This window comes from Mytilus galloprovincialis, chromosome 12, assembly GCF_965363235.1.
Source record: "Mytilus galloprovincialis chromosome 12, xbMytGall1.hap1.1, whole genome shotgun sequence".
Lineage (NCBI taxonomy): Eukaryota > Metazoa > Mollusca > Bivalvia > Mytilida > Mytilidae > Mytilus > Mytilus galloprovincialis.
In genome coordinates this window covers 69,728,760-69,748,134 of record NC_134849.1, presented here as the reverse complement: position 1 = coordinate 69,748,134, position 19,375 = coordinate 69,728,760, and the positions used below count along the sequence as shown (strand labels likewise).

Below are 19,375 nucleotides of genomic sequence, written 5' to 3'. Positions count from 1 at the left end.
CAGTCACATGTCCAATGTCCTTGACCTCATTTTCATGGTTCAGTGACCACTTGAAAAAAAAGTTCAATTTTTTTGTAATGTTGAATTCTCTCTTATTATAAGTAATAGGATAATTATATTTAATATGTGCGTACCTTGCAAGGTCCTCATGTCTGTCAGACAGTTTTCACTTGACCTCGACCTCATTTCATGGATCAGTGAACAAGGTTAAATTTTGGTGGTCAAATCCATATCTCAGATGCTATAAGCAATAGGGCTAGTATATTCGGTGTATGGAAGGACTGTAGGGTGTACATGTCCAACTGGCAGGTGTCATCTGACCTTGACCTCATTTTCATGGTTCAGTGGTTATAGTTAAATTTTTGTGTTTTGGTCTATTTTTCTCATATTATATGCAATAGGTCTACTATATTTGTTGTATGGAATGATTGTAAGGTGTGCATGTCTAGCGGACAGATGTCATGTGACCTTGACCTCATTTTCATGGTTCAGTGGTCAAAGTTAAGTTTTTGAGTTTCGGTCTTTTTATCTAATACTGTATGCCATAGGTCAACTATATTTGGTGTATTGAAATATTTTATGATCTTTATGTCAGTTGCGCAGGTTTTATTTGACCGTGACCTCATTTTCACGGTTCATTGCACAAATTGTGTTAAATTTTTGTGTTTTGTTCTATTTTTCTTAAACTATAAGTAATGGGTCAACTATATCTATACTATTAAACGAGAAGACCTCATTTTTGGTGTCGCTTCTCTTCTTTACACAATAAATTAATCAACACGCCTCTGTGTCCTATAGGAACAGTGCATAGTCGCATTTGTCATCCATTCATATGATTATTCAGATTGAGTTATTTTGGGAGAAAAACGAGAAAAAAAGGCATCCGGATATTGTCCCGTCATTGGACGAAATTTTAAGTCTGATTAGACTTCCGGTTTGCGTTTTTCTGTATACTATATTTTAAGAATTCTATCTGCTATCATTTTCAAGATTATCCACGGCGGTCACATAGTTTATTAAATAGAGAGGGTCTGTATACTATATCAATGACCACCATGGATCGATTATTAAACTTAAAATTGAAAGCCCTGAACTGACAAGGTAACACAATCCAAACCAGAAAACTAGCGGCCTTATTGATGAATAAAAAAATGAACGAAATACAAATATGTAACACATAAACAAACGACAACCACTGAATTACAGGCTCCTTACTTAAATGTTCATAACATACTCAATGTATTATGTTCATATTGAAATTGATAGAAAACCAAAAATTGGGAATTTTGGAAATAAAGGAGGAGGGATATACAAAAACATTTTCCTGTCCCCAATAACCTATGACTTATGATACTTTTGCTGAAATTCCCCACTAAATGTATTATGTTCATATTGAAATTGATAGAAAACCAAAATTGATACTTTTGCTAAAATTCTCCAGTCATTCAATATTTTACATAATTCTTCCGACAACACTTTACATACTATAAACTACGCTCTGAATGCCCGCGATTTCGCGGGTGTGTTCTAGTATGTTGTATATATAGAAGCATTGTTAGCTGTACATGTCTGCCTGGCTTGGTTTATCTGACCTTTACCTCATTTTCAAGGTTCATTGGTCTTTGTTTAGTTATCTTGGTTAATGTTAAGTTTATGTGACAGTTGTAATAAAGCTAAACTTTATACTTAGGACTATCAACATAATATCAATGATTAGTATAGAAGGCGAGACATTTCAGTGTGTGCACTCTTGTTATAACATAAGATTGGACAATTATATTTATATTTTATGAGAACCTTTTATAATGTTTTAATACCCTTATATCTTTGAATTAATTTATGTTTTGTAAACTGTTGCTGGGGCAGTCTTCCCCTAGATTTCGAACTGTAAACTTGTGAATAAATTTGTATATATTTTTATACGTGATTGCGTTTAAAGCAGCCAAAGTGTCAATTATAGACATACAGACTTTAATGTAACCCGTGCAAAAGTTCACGGGAATTCACGGGAATTCACGGGGTTATAATTGGGAAGGATTCCACGATTACCGTAACCTTTGCAGCCAAGCGAGTGTTTTACTTATGAACTAGTCCCAGTATACGAAAATTGAAAAATGGAGTTACCGAAATTAGAACATTTTTACGCGTTCGAAACAGAAAACGCTGACATATGGATACAGCGCTACGAACTAATGTGCGAATTTTCAAAGTGGGATGAGGTGCAAGCCACAAGAGCATTTACATGCTTTATAGACAATTATGCTTTAGCATGGTATATGCTTCTCGACGCCGAAGACCGAAACAGCAAAGATAAACTTTTCCGTAAATTCAAGGAGCGTTTTGGAAGAAAAAGTATAGAAAAAGTTGGATTTTGGAAAGATGCGGCCGATTTAAAACAAAAAGACGACGAAACCGTTTCACAGTTCATATCCAGGATCGAAAGGCTGTGTTTTCTAGCAGGTCAAACGCTAATGATGGAACAATTTATTCTTCGTGGACTTAGACCAGAGTTTGTTGTTCCGTTTGTCACCGCAACCGGTCTTAAACAAAACTTTTCCGTAAGTGAGGCCATAGATGCTGCTTTGCTAGCAGACATCACCATGCAGCTAGTATCGAGACCAGAACCAGTCACCAGTGCTATAGAGGACAATCCTACACCACAGATCCAACCCAGAAGTGATGGTAAGTGTGATACATACTGCCATAGTTACGAACATTTTGAGAATGCACAATTTTACGTCCTCCCAATACATGTCAATGTACTTAATCATGTTTGTAGAAAACAGAAACGCCCCCCCCCCCCTCCCCCCCCCCCCCAAATAAAAGGCTTCAGAGAAACAAATTAAATTTTTATCCAAGTAGTGCTAAGTCCAACCTATCCCATAATTTTCAATCAAAAGCAGGTTTATGAATTCTAGAAATAACCCCCCCCCCTAATCAGAATATTGTTAATCTTTTTGCAAATACAGGCTGTTCAAGAGCCGATTGTAAAATGAATGTTAGAATAGGTTCCTCGGTTATACATACTCTTGTCGATACCGGTGCAGTAGTATCGGTCATAAATACAAATACTTATAAGTCATTGCAAGTAGACAAACCTTACCCTGTAGATAAATCAGATTTGCACGTGGTGTAAATGACAATTTTATCAGAGTGCTAGGCAAAGTTACACTGCCCGTTGAAATAGGAAAGCTTACTTTATTTCACGATTTTTATATTTTGGATGATGTCAATATGCCACTTATTTTAGGCCGAGACTTCATGCATGATCAAAAGGCTGAGATAAGTTTCTCCAAACAAGTTTTATCATTACAAAATGGAATGACAGAAGTTTCTTTAAGTCAGGGCCAAGATCGGGATCACACCCACAATTTTGTTCGTGTGCTATCTGATGTTAGTCAACCAAGACATAGAGTTATTTTTCCTGTAAAAATAGAAAATTTTAGCAAAAACACATCAGGAGTGATTGAACCAAATTTTTCACTTGCTGGCAAACACAATATTATGGGAGCACGGTGCTTAATACAAACACTTCTGTATTTGAAATCTTAAATCCTACAAATGCTGTTATTACGTTGTAAAAAAATACTATAGTTGGAAATTTTATTAAAATTCAAGATTATAAAAAATTTGGAGAATTAAAAGAAAATTTTGAGTTTATAGATAGTATCAGAACTGGCGAAGCTTCAAATTCTAGAAATAATTATATCAAAAATGCTACCGAGATGGATATTGATCTTTCAAAATCCGATTTAAGCGAAACACAAAAATATCAGTTATTGACTCTGTTAGGGCAATATAGGCAAGCTTTTGCTAAAGATATAACCGAATTGGGCTGTACCAAAATAGGCAAACACATCATTGATACAGGCGATGCAAATCCAGTCAGACAATTTCCGTACAGGACTACCCCTAAAACAAAGGAAGAAATAAATACACATTTGGACGAAATGGAGGAACAAGGTATCATTCGGAAAAGCATGTCACCATGGAGCAGCCCCATCTTGCTAGTAGCTAAGCCCAATGGCGAGAAGAGAGTATGTGTGGACTATCGCAAACTAAACCGTCTGACGAAAATCTATACACAATCGCTCCCGAATCTTTCAGATGTCCTAGATACACTTGGAGAAAAGCATGCGCAGACATATAGCGTCTGTGATATGATACAAGGCTTCTGGCAGCTGGAACTTGATGAACAATCCAAAGAAAAGACTGCTTTTATGACACATCGAGGTCAGTAAGAGTTCAACCGACTTCCATATGGCCTAGCAAATTCACCTGCAACCTTCAACATGATAATGAATGAAGTAATCCGGGATCTCAACTGGAAAAGCGCATTAGTTTATGTAGACGACATTCTTATTTACAGCAAGAACTTTGAAGAACACCTTTGTCATTTAGCAGCCCTATTTGACAAACTAATCGAAGCCAACCTCAAGTTGAAGCCGTCAAAGTGTCAGTTCGCTTGCAAAGAAGTCCAATATTTAGGCATTATCACCAAAGAAGGCATAGCAGTAGATCCAGAGAAAACAGCGATCTGTACATTCCTTTGCAGCTCCGAAAAATGTCAACGAAGTACGTATGTTCCTTGGACTATGCAATTATTACAGAAAGTTCATTCACAACTACTCCAAAATTAATTCTCCGCTCAATCAACTGCTACACAAAGATCAACAATTTTATTGGACAGACGAATGTCAACGATCGCTCGAAACGCTCAAGACAAAACTCACTTCAGCTCCTATTCTAGTATTTCCGGACTTCAATAAAGAGTTTATTTTACATACTGACGCAAGTGGTACTGCAATAGGATATGTTCTAGGTCAACATGACAATGACAAGAAACTCCGAGTTATTGCGTATGGCGGACGTATGCTACGAAAACCAGAACAAAGATGGGACGTTAAAGACAGAGAATGCCTCCCACTAGTTGTAGCTATCAAGCAGTTCCACGTTTATTTGGCAAACAACAAATTTCATGTTTATACTGACCATATAGCTTTGCAATATCTTCATCGCATTAAAGAGAGTACCGGACGTTTAGCAAGATGGTCCATGTATCTTCAGACATACAATTTTGAGGTTCACTACCAACCCGGAAAGGATAACGTATGCGCAGATTTCCTCTCCAGAATTCAGCACCCAGAAAACCAGCGTCAGCGTCTTCTCAGTATAGACGAAATCGAGGCTACATATACAGCAACCGATCAATCCAGAAAAGAAACCAATCAACAAAGTTCAGTCATCCAGCCAGTCCAGTCAGAACACTCAGACGAATCAAAACATGAATCAGTATCGGCAATTAAGGCAGTCACTGAAGCAGATAATCAATATCGTAATGTAGATCCATTACTCATGATGATCGAAACCACAAACCTAACCCAGGGTAGAATCCAAGCAGCTCAAAATGAAGACGAAGAAGCAGGACAAATGCTACAATACATTGAACAAAACACGTTACCCCAAAACAAAAAGAAAGCTGATGTTATAGTTCGTGAGTCAAATCACTACGTTGTTTCTAATGGTATACTATTTCACCATTACTATCCAAGAGGGAAAGGACATTTATCAGATAGGGTCATCAAACAATAAAATTATTAGTTGTACCGAAGTCATTGCGTAACGACGTACTTTTATCGTACCATGATGCAATTATTGCAGCGCACCCCGGTATTGACAGAACTTACAACAACATCCGAATGAAGTATTACTGGAAGAGAATATACTCAGACATTGAAGATTATGTGAAAACCTGTATTGAATGTCAACAGGGCAAAACGAATCCACACTCTAAAAGAGCACCATTACAGCCTCTTCCGGTAACAGGCGTGTTTGAAAGAATACACATGGACATTCTTTGCAACCTACCACAGTCAACAGGTGGTTTCAACCAAATCTTATTAGTAGTATGTCCGTTCTCGAAATGGTGTGAAGCCTTTCCACTTAAAACGGGAGGATCCGTAGAAACTGCAAGAGTCTTGTACAACGAAATTATATGCCGATATGGTCCTTGTAGACAAATTCTTACAGATTTAGGGAAAAACTTCACTTCGAACCTCGTAAAAGAAATCTGTAAAATTTTCCAGATCACTAAGCTCAATACGTCATCCTATCACCCAGAATGCAATGCAGCAACCGAACGACAGAATCGTACATTAGCAACATCTCTGCGAATGTATTGCCATGACAACCAGACGACATGGCCCGACTATTAACAAGGTGTTACGATGGCTTTTAGAAACACGATACAAACCGAGTCAACACAGTATAGGAAGTACACCACTAATTAATGGCCCCATTGCTTTCTATGTTAAATTCCTCAATTTCGAGTGGTCACAGCTCTTTTATCTTAAGTTCAAATCAAGTGACAATCATTGCATGTCAAAGCAACACCTTCTGGTGTCCTGTACTGAAAAAATCAACATACCTTACATTGCATATAAGAAAGAACTGGTCCCCGGAACTTCGGATGTACCAAAACAGGTACTTCCGATCTGACAAAAAGGCAAAATGTACCCTCCTTTTTAAATTTCATGCCATTTTTTTATTATTCAAATTTATCAGTCAAAAATTGTTCTGCAATGATCACCAGTCATGCAGCTTTCATTTGATACCAAAATTAATAAAATATTCTAAATATATTGAAAGTTATGTCCATGCGTAGGAACTATTTTGTGTTAAATATGTACTACTTTCTGGTATGTGCTTTCTGGCCGGGCCTGAATTAGTGGTGTTACACCTATAGTCCATATTATTTGGTCTTTGGAAGGGAACCTCGAAATCCGATAGACATTGCTCTAATCCCAGAATCTACAAAAGGACTGAGCAAAGATGCAGATTCAGCCCTAAAGTTAATTGTTGATAACCTTACCCATGCCAGAAAAATAGCCAAGACAAATATTGAAGCTGCACAACAGAAGTATAAAACGCAACACGACAAAAACGTAGAGGAATCCACGTTTTTCATATTGGACAAAGTATGGCTTTATTGTACACGGACTCCAGTTGGGTTGTCGCCCAAACTCCAACGAAAATGGACGTGACCATATTACATTGCGGAACACATAGGCGAATACACTTACCGTTTGCGCAAAGCTTCTGACAATAAAATATTGAAGGCTCCAGTGCACGCTAATCGATTGAAGAAGTATCTCGACCCCAAGAATCAACCCACGAACCCACCCGATGAAGTAGATGAGGATCACGACCTAAACCCAGAGGAACTCATGGATATGCCTGAAATCCTTGACAGGGTCAATGACACAATTATCAATCATACACAAAATCAAGTAGAGAAAAATAATCAAAATGATCCAACACAATTACACAAAGATAAGCAACCGTCACAAAATCCAAACCCTCAACAGGACATTTATGATGTCGAAAGAATGCTTAAGTGTAGAAAACGAGGCAACATTAAGCAATATCTTATTAAATGGCGAGGTTATAGTAGTTCACAAAATACATGGGAACCATCAAACAACATACCCAATAATTTAATCCAACACTTTCATGCTCAGAGTCAAAGTAAAAATAAGCGAAAACGACACTCGGATAACGATAATAATACACACGGTCAATTTTTTTTCAGTACATGTATTTTTATCAAGCTTAGATAATCAACTAAATGAAAAATGTCTATTTTTTTTTGTCATTTTCACATTCACAATCCTTTTTATTAAGAACACATTATTATTCTTAGATGACTATCCATTCTTTTTTCTGAGATATTTGTCACTGGCAGTAGGAAAATAACAAATAAATTGAGCTAAAGTCTGTGTATCCTTGTTGTATCCTAGAACCTAGTGTATTACACAAGTAAAGGTTGTAACTTTGAACAAAGATCACTGACTATAGTATACCAAATAACCACAATTATTGTCTAGTTGTCGTTATTATTTTGTATCATTTCACGCACCATACTATAAGTAGTGGAATTTACACGTATGAGCTTCTATATGAATACATAGATTATCAGTGGAATAACAAAATCATTTTAGAATACAATTTTGGTCCGAAACAGGAGTGCAAGGTGGACTCGTCACCTATCTTGTGTTCTTGTTTACATGGGTGTACAGGAGTGACGACCTGTATACTACATGTCAGAAAAATGCATTATTATGTTTTATCAAAACCTGCTTACAAGGTACAAATAGCCACTGATAATTTGATTATCTGTTTAAATTCTTGATAGTGTTTTCGAAAACCTTCAAGACAGTATAGTGTAGTTTGTTATGATTCTTAACGGGCCAATGATCATTATTGCTCCCCCCCTTTTCCGCAATTCATTGTATACTCAGATACTTAGATATTTCAGTATATTTATGTCAGTAGTCCAGGCCCCTCATCAGAGTATAGTATACTTATGTCAGTAGTATCCCTCCTTAGAGTATAGTATACTTATGTCAGTAGTCCACCTCCTCAGAATATCTAGTATATTTATGTTTATCCCCCTCCACATACCCCCTTTGTATTTATCTATTAAAAGGTCCAATATGTGCATTTTCTATGTTCGTGATGTTTTCAGTATGTACACACTTTCAGCAACCAGAAAGATGAATTACCGATAGACGAATTACCCAAAGACGAATTACCCAAAGACGGTTTACCTAAGACGAATTACCCATAGATGAAATAACATTACCAACCCAAATACGAATGTAGCAATTTGTGCTCGGGACGAGCACTTCGGGAAAGCAGTGGAGAATATAACCGGAAGAAAAGTGACATTGGGAACTTTTACTATAATTTGCAAAGTGCTTTATAGGAACTCTCGTTTTGAATTGAATATGTATATGAACTCTCGTTTTGAATAGTTAAATGAACTCTCGTTTTGAATATTTATATGAACTTTCGTTTTAAATTGATTATTTCTCGTTTTAGTTTTAAGTTGACATGGTTGAATATTTCTTGTTTTAAATGTTTCTTATTTCAAATATCCAAAGAGATTATAGATTTACTATTTTACAACTTAATCCGACGGCTGTCAAGAGTGTGAGAGATAATACATGTATCTAACACTTGAACTACAAAAAGCAATTATCGCTATTTTATAAAGTTTAGCCGGAGGACAATAAACCTATTATTATTACATAAGATTGGACAATTATATTTATATTTTATGAGAACCTTTTACACAGTGTAGATACTATTCTGTACGCTATCCGGAAGTCTCGATTTTCGAAGCGAGGATTTCCAACTGGCTAACAGAACGGTTTTGTTTCGGTGCTTTTTCTCATCATTTGTTTACTCCTATATCTATAAAGTGCTTTGCACATCTTCAATGTATGTATAGCATCATAAATATGAGTAACTGTAACAAAAACATGCATTAGAATATAAAATATACGTGTGCATCACACCAACTTCATAGAAAAAAGTGAAATCGATGGACAACTTTGCTCTGTAGTACAAAGCAAATAATCTTTAATTGCAAATATTTGAATCAGTTTACAGTTAAATATATACTGTTTCAATATTCTTACCATATTTAAGTAGAATCTTCGTATTTCAAATAAAAAATATGTTTTCCTTGAGGATCCCAAAATAAATTACTGTACGATCAGTCTAAAACTGACCGTATTCTAGAAGCGATTTCAGATTTTTTGTCTGTATGACCAGTCGTGATTTTGAAGAGAGAAAAAAACGGCAATTTGAAGGTATATACATGTCTATGTTATATTATGATCTGTCCATGGAACTATAACGTGTAATTTCTTTCATCAGACAATACAAATATATTTCTGATGATTTTTGTAGACGACAAAATAAATATATTTCTGATGATTTTTGTAGACGACAAAATAATTATATTTTTGTTCCGTCAGTCTTATTTAAAATCAAATGCCTTAAAAGCAATACATGATTCGCTTGTGGACTTTGTATTGGTGTGTCGTTGCAGTTATCTGTTTAGCTATTACATTTTTATAGACTATTTACACCGTCTGCCGTTGACCAATTGGTGATAACATACATCAAGCTTGTCTCTTTTAAAATTACACAAAATAGATAGAGAAAGCTTTGTTTAAAAAATAGGTATTGAGGAAAGGATTAACGAAATTATACCCCGCCACTTCTATACTCCATGTTTTCGAAAAATAATAAACCACCAAAAAAAACTAAATTATAGGTGCACAGGGGCATCATTTAATAAAGAATATGAGAAAGTTTTATTAATATATAATAACATTAGATGTATGTTTCATTATAATACTTTATTCTGATTGGCTTACTGTACATCACATGTTATTCCGTAAGCAGTTGCATTGCTCAATACAACTTTTCATTCATGATAACACGTGGTCCAACAATAAAGTGCACAGGTGAATTAAATAAAAAATATATAAAATTCGTGTTTTCATGATCATAGCTAAAAAATGTAATTATAAGTATTGAATGCTTCTTTTTGTAACTTTATAGGGTTGTAAAAGCGTTGACCGTGCGCACATTTTTAGAATGAAGCGCTTCCGCGCTTCATACAAAATGTACTTCGGTCAACGCTTTTACACCCCAATAAATTTACAAAAAGAAGCATTCAATTCTTAAATGGTAAGTTTTTGAAAGTTGCCTATCGTAAATGGATACCACCCAATAAGGTAGTGGAAAAGTCCTTAACTGCTGAATTTTCGAAAAAAAACAAGATAAGAGGTGCACAATTGAATTAAATGATAAGGAATCTGAAAACGATTCATTAAGTTATGACAAGTGTCTGAAGAAAGTTGTGGATATAAAATAGGTACGCCCAATATAAGGCTATGACAAAGTCCGTATTTTAGATATAGAAATATCAAAAGTATTTTTACCAAAAATTCGAAAAAGAAGGTTCATAATACATTAATTGATTAAAATGGAGCAATTTTAGAAAACTTTAACAATTGGTTTTGGAGGTCACGGTTGGAAATACCTGATGGGTGCCCCCATATAATGCAATGTTCAAGTCCGTATCTTATATAAAGAAACCCCATAATTTTTTTTTAATAAAATTTGAAATACTTTTTTTTTTTATATATAAATAAGGCCGTTAGTTTTCTCGTTTGAATTGTTTTACATTGTCATTTCGGGGTCTTTTATAGCTGACTTTGTGGTATTGGCTTTGCTCATTTTTGAAGGCCGTACGGTGACCTATATTTGTTAATTTCTGTGTCATTTTGGTCTCTTTTGGACGGTTGTCTCATTGGCAATCATAACGCATCTTCTTTTTTATATTATCATTTATGATACGGAATACGAGGAAAAATAATTAATAGTTATATCAGTGACGTATTCAAGAAAAATGGGATCCGGCGGTTTGAAACCCTTTTTAACTATTAATGCATTTGTATGGGAACATATATTAGGAATCCTCTTTTCTCCTGGATTGGACCCCCTCTCCATTTAAAAATGTCTGGAAACCCCAATGTATATTAAGTGGTTTATGAGGAGATGCGCTGACAAAACCGGCGAAACATGTTGTACCGGTCCAAAGGACGAACGGAAAGACGGACTTTATTATCACTTTAAACCACCGCTTTACAAAGTGGTGTACAATTGAGTGTGAAAGAGACAGATCTACATCCAAAACAAAGAGAAGGAACGGTGATCAATTATAGGCTACAGTACGGCCTCGAATGTTTGTAAATACATGCATTTTTATATAACAATTAAATCTGTGTGTTTGTACAATTTTAAGTATAACGGAGGACATTTCTGAAACTTATATAAACAATAAACCTTCCTCTTATTTTAGCAACATTCAAACATCCTTATACTTAATGTAGTAAGCTAAAACAAGTTTTCAGGATGTTATGGTGGCCGGTTAAGGCCATTTCGCGTTTTCGCGTTTTCGCGTTTTCGCCCATCATATTATATAGGGCGAAAACGCGAAAACGCGAAATCGCGAAGTCGAAAACGCGAAAACGCGAAGTCGAAAACGCGAAAACGCGAAAACGCGAAGTCGAAAACGCGAAAACGCGAAGTCGAAAACGCGAAAACGCGAAATATTTTTTCTTTCCGATTTCGCGTTTTCGACTTCGCGTTTTCGCGTTTTCGACTTCGCGTTTTCGCGTTTTCGCGTTTTCGCGTTTTCGCGTTTTCGCGTTTTCGCGTTTTCGCGTTTTCGCGTTTTCGCGTTTTCGCCTTTTCGCGATTTCGCCTTTTCGCGTTTTCGCGATTTCGCGATTTCGCCTTTTCGCGTTTTCGCGATTTCGCGTTTTCGCCTTTTCGCCTTTGTTTTTTAGGTTCTTTTTTTTTGGTTTGTGTAACAAAGCAAAAGTTTCCTTAATTGTTATTTGACAGATTTTTATTTACATGGACCTGTTCTATAGGAAGAAAGTAATTAGTATATAGGAATTATTACAATATTGTCATATACACAAGGAATGATTATTTTATTAGAGGTATTTGTTTTAAGGTTGCACCAAAAAGGACATTTTAGCAGTATTCGTTAATTATTTTTTATACTATTTCTTTATTTGAAAAAAAAAATGCTTGCATTTTATGGAAGAATTTTTAAGGAAATAGGTATGTGCATTATATTTTATTTTAATACACAGGCAAACTTGCCACAGATGATTCTCACATGATGCCCTTTTTATATAATTATCATATGATAGCAAACATGAATATCATAGGAGAGCATTTTCATATGATTCTCATTCTCATTCGAGAATCATATAATTTTCCTATGAACACTTACATATGATTCTCATGATGCCCTTTTTATATGATTCCCATATGATCGCTATCATATGAGAATCAAATGTTTCAACTTTCCTTGTGTTGTATAGTCTATGTTTGGTGTTGAATCTTAATATTATTTAGGAAAATAATATTATTTTTTTGTTGTCAGTAAGATATTTCTGTGTAGAATCCCTCATGTGCAAATGATTGTGATGCACATAAAAATCATATGCAAAATAACAAATTTGAAGCAAAAAATTATATAAAAAGGGCATCATGTGAGAATCATCTGTGGCAAGTTTGCCTGTGTATTAAAATAAAATATAATGCACATACCTATTTCCTTAAAAATTCTTCCATAAAATGCAAGCATTTTTTTTTCAAATAAAGAAATAGTATAAAAAATAATTAACGAATACTGCTAAAATGTCCTTTTTGGTGCAACCTTAAAACAAATACCTCTAATAAAATAATCATTCCTTGTGTATATGACAATATTGTAATAATTCCTATATACTAATTACTTTCTTCCTATAGAACAGGTCCATGTAAATAAAAATCTGTCAAATAACAATTAAGGAAACTTTTGCTTTGTTACACAAACCAAAAAAAAGAACCTAAAAAACAAAGGCGAAAAGGCGAAAACGCGAAATCGCGAAAACGCGAAAAGGCGAAATCGCGAAATCGCGAAAACGCGAAAAGGCGAAATCGCGAAAAGGCGAAAACGCGAAATCGCGAAAACGCGAAAACGCGAAAACGCGAAATCGCGAAGTCGAAAACACGAAAACGCGAAAACGCGAAGTCGAAAACGCGAAAACGCGAAGTCGAAAACGCGAAATCGGAAAGAAAAAATATTTCGCGTTTTCGCGTTTTCGACTTCGCGTTTTCGCGTTTTCGACTTCGCGTTTTCGCGTTTTCGCGTTTTCGCGTTTTCGCGTTTTCGACTTCGCGTTTTCGCGTTTTCGACTTCGCGATTTCGCGTTTTCGCGTTTTCGCCCTATATAATATGATGGGCGAAAACGCGAAAACGCGAAAACGCGAAATGGCCTTAACCGGCCACCATAGGATGTGAATTTAATGAAATACATTTGTGTTATTTAGAAAAATGCCATCTTCTAATGTATCGTACATAACTTGAAATCACCACTCGAATACAGTGAAATAAAGACTGATCATACAGTTTCAAAATATTCAAGCAAGACTGATCGTACAGTGAGAAATTCAAACAAGTGTAATTGTCTTGTTTCTGGCTTCAAAGATCTAGCTGAAACTTTTACCACCACTTAAAATATACTTTATTCAGTTAATTAAGTCTGGTTTTTACGTTAATTTGTACAGTAAGGGTGCAAAAAGATTGTTTTTAGGTTCACCGACTGATTTTCCTTAGTGATGCACTTGAAAATCTCTTGATTAAGGCATAGAAACGAATAATGAATGTGCTAAATTTAATTATAAACTATTTGTGAATATCGATATCAGATGAATTAATCATTAAGCAATGTCCAGATGAACATCTAACCGTTTAATACAGTATATCCAACAAATTTAGAATGTGATCCAAAAAGTTCTCGCTTCGAAAATCGCAACTTCCGGATAGCGTACAGAATAGTATCTACACTGTGTTTTATAATGTTTTAATACCCTTATCTTTGAATAAATTTATGTTTTGTAAACTGTTGCTGGGGCAGTCTTCCCCTAGCTTTCGAACTGTAAACTTGTGACTAAATTTGTATATATTTTTATACGGGCTTGCGTTTAAAGCAGCCAAAGTGAATTATAGACCTACAGACTTTAACAGGTCGAGAACTCTAGATTTTCTGACGTCAGAATATATTTGCATAGTAATTTCCAAAACACAAGGCCAATATGGCCTTGAAAAACTGACCAATCGACTCAATGAACTACAATGCATTGTGGGCTACTACGAGTAAACTACTACTTAAAACACGTGGAATTAGTGGGAAAACAGTCAATTAATATATTGTCTGGGACTCTCATTACCAAAGTTTTTATTCTGCAAATATATTTGATGTAAAATACATAACGTAATCTTCAATTGCATGCTCAGATTAAAAAAATATTGTTTATTGGCTTCACGATTCGACTTTCTTTTTCGCCTTGCAAAAGTAGTTGAACCGGTTTTGTGCATTGTTATGAATTGAACCGTGACCACTGTCCAGTAAGAAAATCATTTGAGCTCTTTTAAACCTGTATAATGTCATTGCAAAATCATTTCTGCCTAGAAAAACACGAAACTTTCATTGAAAAACTTCTTTCTGTACTGAATGTGTATTTTTTTTTATCAAGACCTGAACTAATAGTAAGAACATCATAATATTCAGTATGCTAAAAAGAAGTGTTATGAAAGCGGCAGGGGCGGGTCAAGCCATTTTAAAAGGGGGTCCTAACCCTGGACAAAAGGGGAGGGGGTTCCAACTACATATGTCCCAATCCAAATGCACTGATCGTCCAAAAAAAGGGAGTCCATCCCCCGGAACCCCCGCCCCCTGGATCCGCCACTGAGCGGGTACGGTATATAGCTCAATACATTTTTTATAGTTTCATTCATCGATAATATCCGTTTGTTGCTAATTTTATCACAAAATATACCTCAGAGGATTTTTTATCGTTCGGCTGCTGTCCTGTTGACATATGTAAAATATCTCTAATATTAAAAGTCTCTGGATCATAGTGGGTGCCATATTACCTATTATTTTTTTTCTAAAACGTACTTTGTATATAGAAATAAGAAGATGAGGTATGAATGCCAAATGAGACATCTTTCCAACAAAGACATAATTTAGTAAAGTAAGCAGTCATAGGTCCGATGCTGAAAAGTAAGCTATTAATGACCCCAAAATTACTTTTGTAAAACAACCCAAACAAAAAAAAGAAGAAAAAAAAGGCCCAATTAAATATATAAAAGGACAAGAAATCTATCCCATCAAAAATAAATATATTGTATAGGAGCCTGTATTTCAGTGGTTGTCGTTTGTTTATGTGTTACATATTTGTTTTTCGTTCAAATTTTTTTTTATATAATTAAGGCCGTTAGTTTTCTCGTTTGAATTGTTTTACATTGTCATATCGGGGACTTTTATAGCTGACTATGCGGTATGGGCTTTGCTCATTGTTGAAGGCCGTACAGTGATCTATAAATGTTAACTTCTGTGTCATTTTGGTCTCTTGTGGACAGCTGTCTCATTGGCAATCATATCACATCTTCTTTTTTATTATAGATCCAACGCTGCAATTTTCACAAAACATATCAAATTTTCCACCTTGTCGCACATACATATGGATAAAATCATTACAGCTTATTTCCTAATGCATGTAGAGCAAAACTTTGGTTAGCTTGCTTGCTTTGTTTGTATATTGTACAAAATATAAAATATACAAGTTAAACTATGCCTATATATATGTATTGTTTAAAGATGTCAATCTTATTTTCAAAGCTTGTATAAACAACTATACAAACAAAGCAAGCAAGTGAAGCCAACCAAAGTTTTACTTTGCAGGTTTAAGAAATCAGCTGTAATGATTTTATTCAGTTTGGCAATTGTCCGAGCCCGTTAAAAAAAGAACAAACTGAAACTACAGTTGCTGACTTCACTACCTTCAAAAAAAGGGAACAGTTTGGAAGTCCCATATACTGAAATGAGACCAACAAAAATACTTATAGATTTTGTTAACACTGCCATTTAACACTGCCATGTATGTAAATATTTCTTCACCTTTTTTACGAACACATAATTCAAGGTCGGATCCCACATTTGCCTTTAATTATCTATACGAACATTGCTGTACTCTTGAATATCAGCACCGGCTGCATTTTATCGACGGCTTACTTTACACCAGTAAGTTTGTCTCATGGGTAATTGTGTTTTTTCGCTGTTGTTTCGTTGCTTCTGGTGGACAAATACATGAAATCTCTGTGCCATCATCAAACATGTTAATGGCTATATATCGGGTAATTCAAACCCTTTTTTCTTCGCATAGAAACAACTCTTCGTTAATCTGAGCATGGGTGTAATACTTTATATAACGAACTATAAATGAGGATACACAAAATGAAAAACTAAGCGAAATTGTGAATCCCGCATTGCACGAAAAAATGTGTTGTATTTCAGTAAATAACACGTGTTCTTGGTTGATTGCAAACATGTAGTAGTCCATCATGCATTGTGACTCATTTAGTGGATTGGTCAAAAACCTAGGTAAAAATAAATTGCGTCACATGTTAATAAACAATTACATGTGCGAGAACATAAGTATGCTAATTTATGCATTTCCATATAAGGTAGTGGTCCCGACCTGTTTAATGTAACCCGTGGCGAAGTTCACGAAGTGATAGGGTTATATTTACTCATGAACCATTCAATCTAAGCTTTTCAAATTTTAATATGTTGATACTGATGACAAAATGGAGGTCAAATTTGATATTGACGATTTTCTCTTTGAATTTCACCATTCATCAGTAATGGTTCTTGTGATATTACCAGGACACAAATAAATGTTAATAAATCCGGTTTGCTGTCGTTGTGACAGCCTCTTGTTTGTTTTCTTTCAAGAAAACTGTTCACATGATCACATTTAGTACTATTACATTGGACAATTCAGAGTCATTTTATATCTTAAAAGGGGTGGATGTTTTTTTTCTGAGGATATCAAAATCCATTTCTTAGGCCCGATTGGCTCAAAATATATCTGAAGGGTGCCCATATTTGTTCTGATGGGTCTTTTGTTGTCTTAATATGTAAAATTGAGGAAATGCTGGCACAATTTGGCACGTGAGAGATTGAAATTTGCCTGAAATTTTTGTTAGGGGGGGGGGGGTCTTTTACAAGGTATAATCCCCCCCGGCTTTTCATATATTTTAAATGGAATGTTTCTATGCAGCATTCAATATACAAGACTCAGGGCAGGTCCAGGATTTTTCAAACGAGGGAGGGCGTTACATTTCAAAAAACGGAATCTTATCTACTACTGACGAGCGGAAACAGACCTTTTCGCTAAATTTAGGAATCTGCGACACTTGAACTATTGACGTAATACAACAATCACTTTTCCTTTGTGGCGTCAGACATTTTCTTTTGTGACATCATTTTTTTTAGAGAATCAAAGGCTATGTGATGTCCAGTAATGACAGACAAAAACCGATAAGGGAGGCCCATCATGGGGGTGTCCAAATAATCACATAATCACAATTTTTTTGCCGCATTATGAATCGCATAATCAAAAACTCCATGACTGCATGAGGGGGCTCATTTAATAAGGTGTATTTAGAACGGAATGTTTTTTAACGTTTTTATAATCATAATAAATCGTGAGAACAATGAGAAACTGTAATGACGATCAAAGTGTAGCGTACGCCCTGTACGTTCCCCTCCAGGATCAAACAGTACGACTGCAACCTGTCTTACTTACTAAAAAATGCTATCAGAAAAATTTCCGGAAACAAGGCCTGAAACGAGATGTATATTATGCATAGTAGATAGTTTCCCGCTCCCTGTCAAAGTATATTTCCTAACGATTGTGAAAGAAATGGTAAGAATAGACGGTTTATGTCAAACATACTCAAAGATATATTCAATATGTTGTGAATATACAAAGAAGTATGTTAAAATAAGACGTGCAAGTTGAAATGCTGGTCCCAGATGGTGCAGTGGTGGTCCTAGTCATGTCCAAACAACATATACACATGCAATACTAAATAGTCATATAGTTTACAAGCACATCCACTGACTGCCTAAGAGGGGGCCCGCTTCCAGTCATGCTCCAGTAGGGATTTCCTATGTAACCAAGGTTTTCCCACAAAAAGGGGGAGGGTGTACCCCATGCGTTCACAAATGGCCCAAGACCACAATTAATGATCCCGCTGATCGTTGTCCACGAATATAGTTCCCTTTAATTATAGTGTATTTTTTCTTTATTTTTTTTCTTTCCCTTTCTCATTCATTTCTTAGCTTTTCTTGGGTGGAAATGAAAGAAGAGAGCTGAAATAAACTTTTGGATGTTTTATTTTAACTGATTTTTATAAGGAAAGAGTGATTAGGCCAGGTGCAAAAAGGTAATATTTACACTTTTCGGAACATCTCTTGACTTGCCTATAGGGGTATGGATGTGTATTGGCCAAATTTGTATGATGTAAAGATGCAATTTTTCTGAAAATTGCATATTTTATTGGACTTGTACTGTACATTACACACACAAAAAATTAGACAAAAAGAATAGGCAAAATTTTTTTAATGCGACAAAACGTTATAAAGAAATGATAGAGGAATTAATTGTGGTCTCGGGCCTAAGAGTTGTATTTCAGCAAATTTTGAATTTTTACTTTGACAACTTTTCTGAATGATCTACTGGTATTAATTTGTCAAACTATATGAGAAGAAATGATTTCCACTTTTATTTGATAGAAATTTGTAAAAAAAAGTCACTTTTCAGCTGATATGCCCAAAAAGTAGCTTTTTCACTTTTTTCAATATTTTTGCAAAAGCAGCATCCTTAATTTTTCTCTGACAATTTTTTTCTTATATCTATTTGTGTTTGTGGTATTTATTTCATGTGTTTTACTCATTTGTGAACTCTGAGCACAAAGAAAAGTGGATAAAAGCATACAAAGAGTGCAAAATGTGCTGTTTTAATAGTCTAGGTCTAACGGTCCGTACGAAGCAAGTGAAATATGAAGTTTTATGCACTTAAAAAATGTATTCCT

General features: G+C 35.2%; 1 long non-coding RNA gene across 2 annotated transcripts in view; it reads left to right on the top strand.

Moving 5' to 3' along the window:
- The window catches only part of LOC143054702 (uncharacterized), a 107,171-nt gene that overhangs the window by 68,896 nt on the left and 18,900 nt on the right, over window positions 1-19,375 (top strand). The window contains exon 1 of one of the 2 annotated variants that reach the window (XR_012971792.1): window positions 18,148-18,204. The exons of the other annotated variant lie outside the window; for it this stretch is intronic. This is a non-coding gene — a long non-coding RNA (uncharacterized LOC143054702). Of the gene's footprint in view, window positions 1-18,147; window positions 18,205-19,375 lie in introns of those variants that run through there. 2 annotated transcript variants of the gene reach the window in all.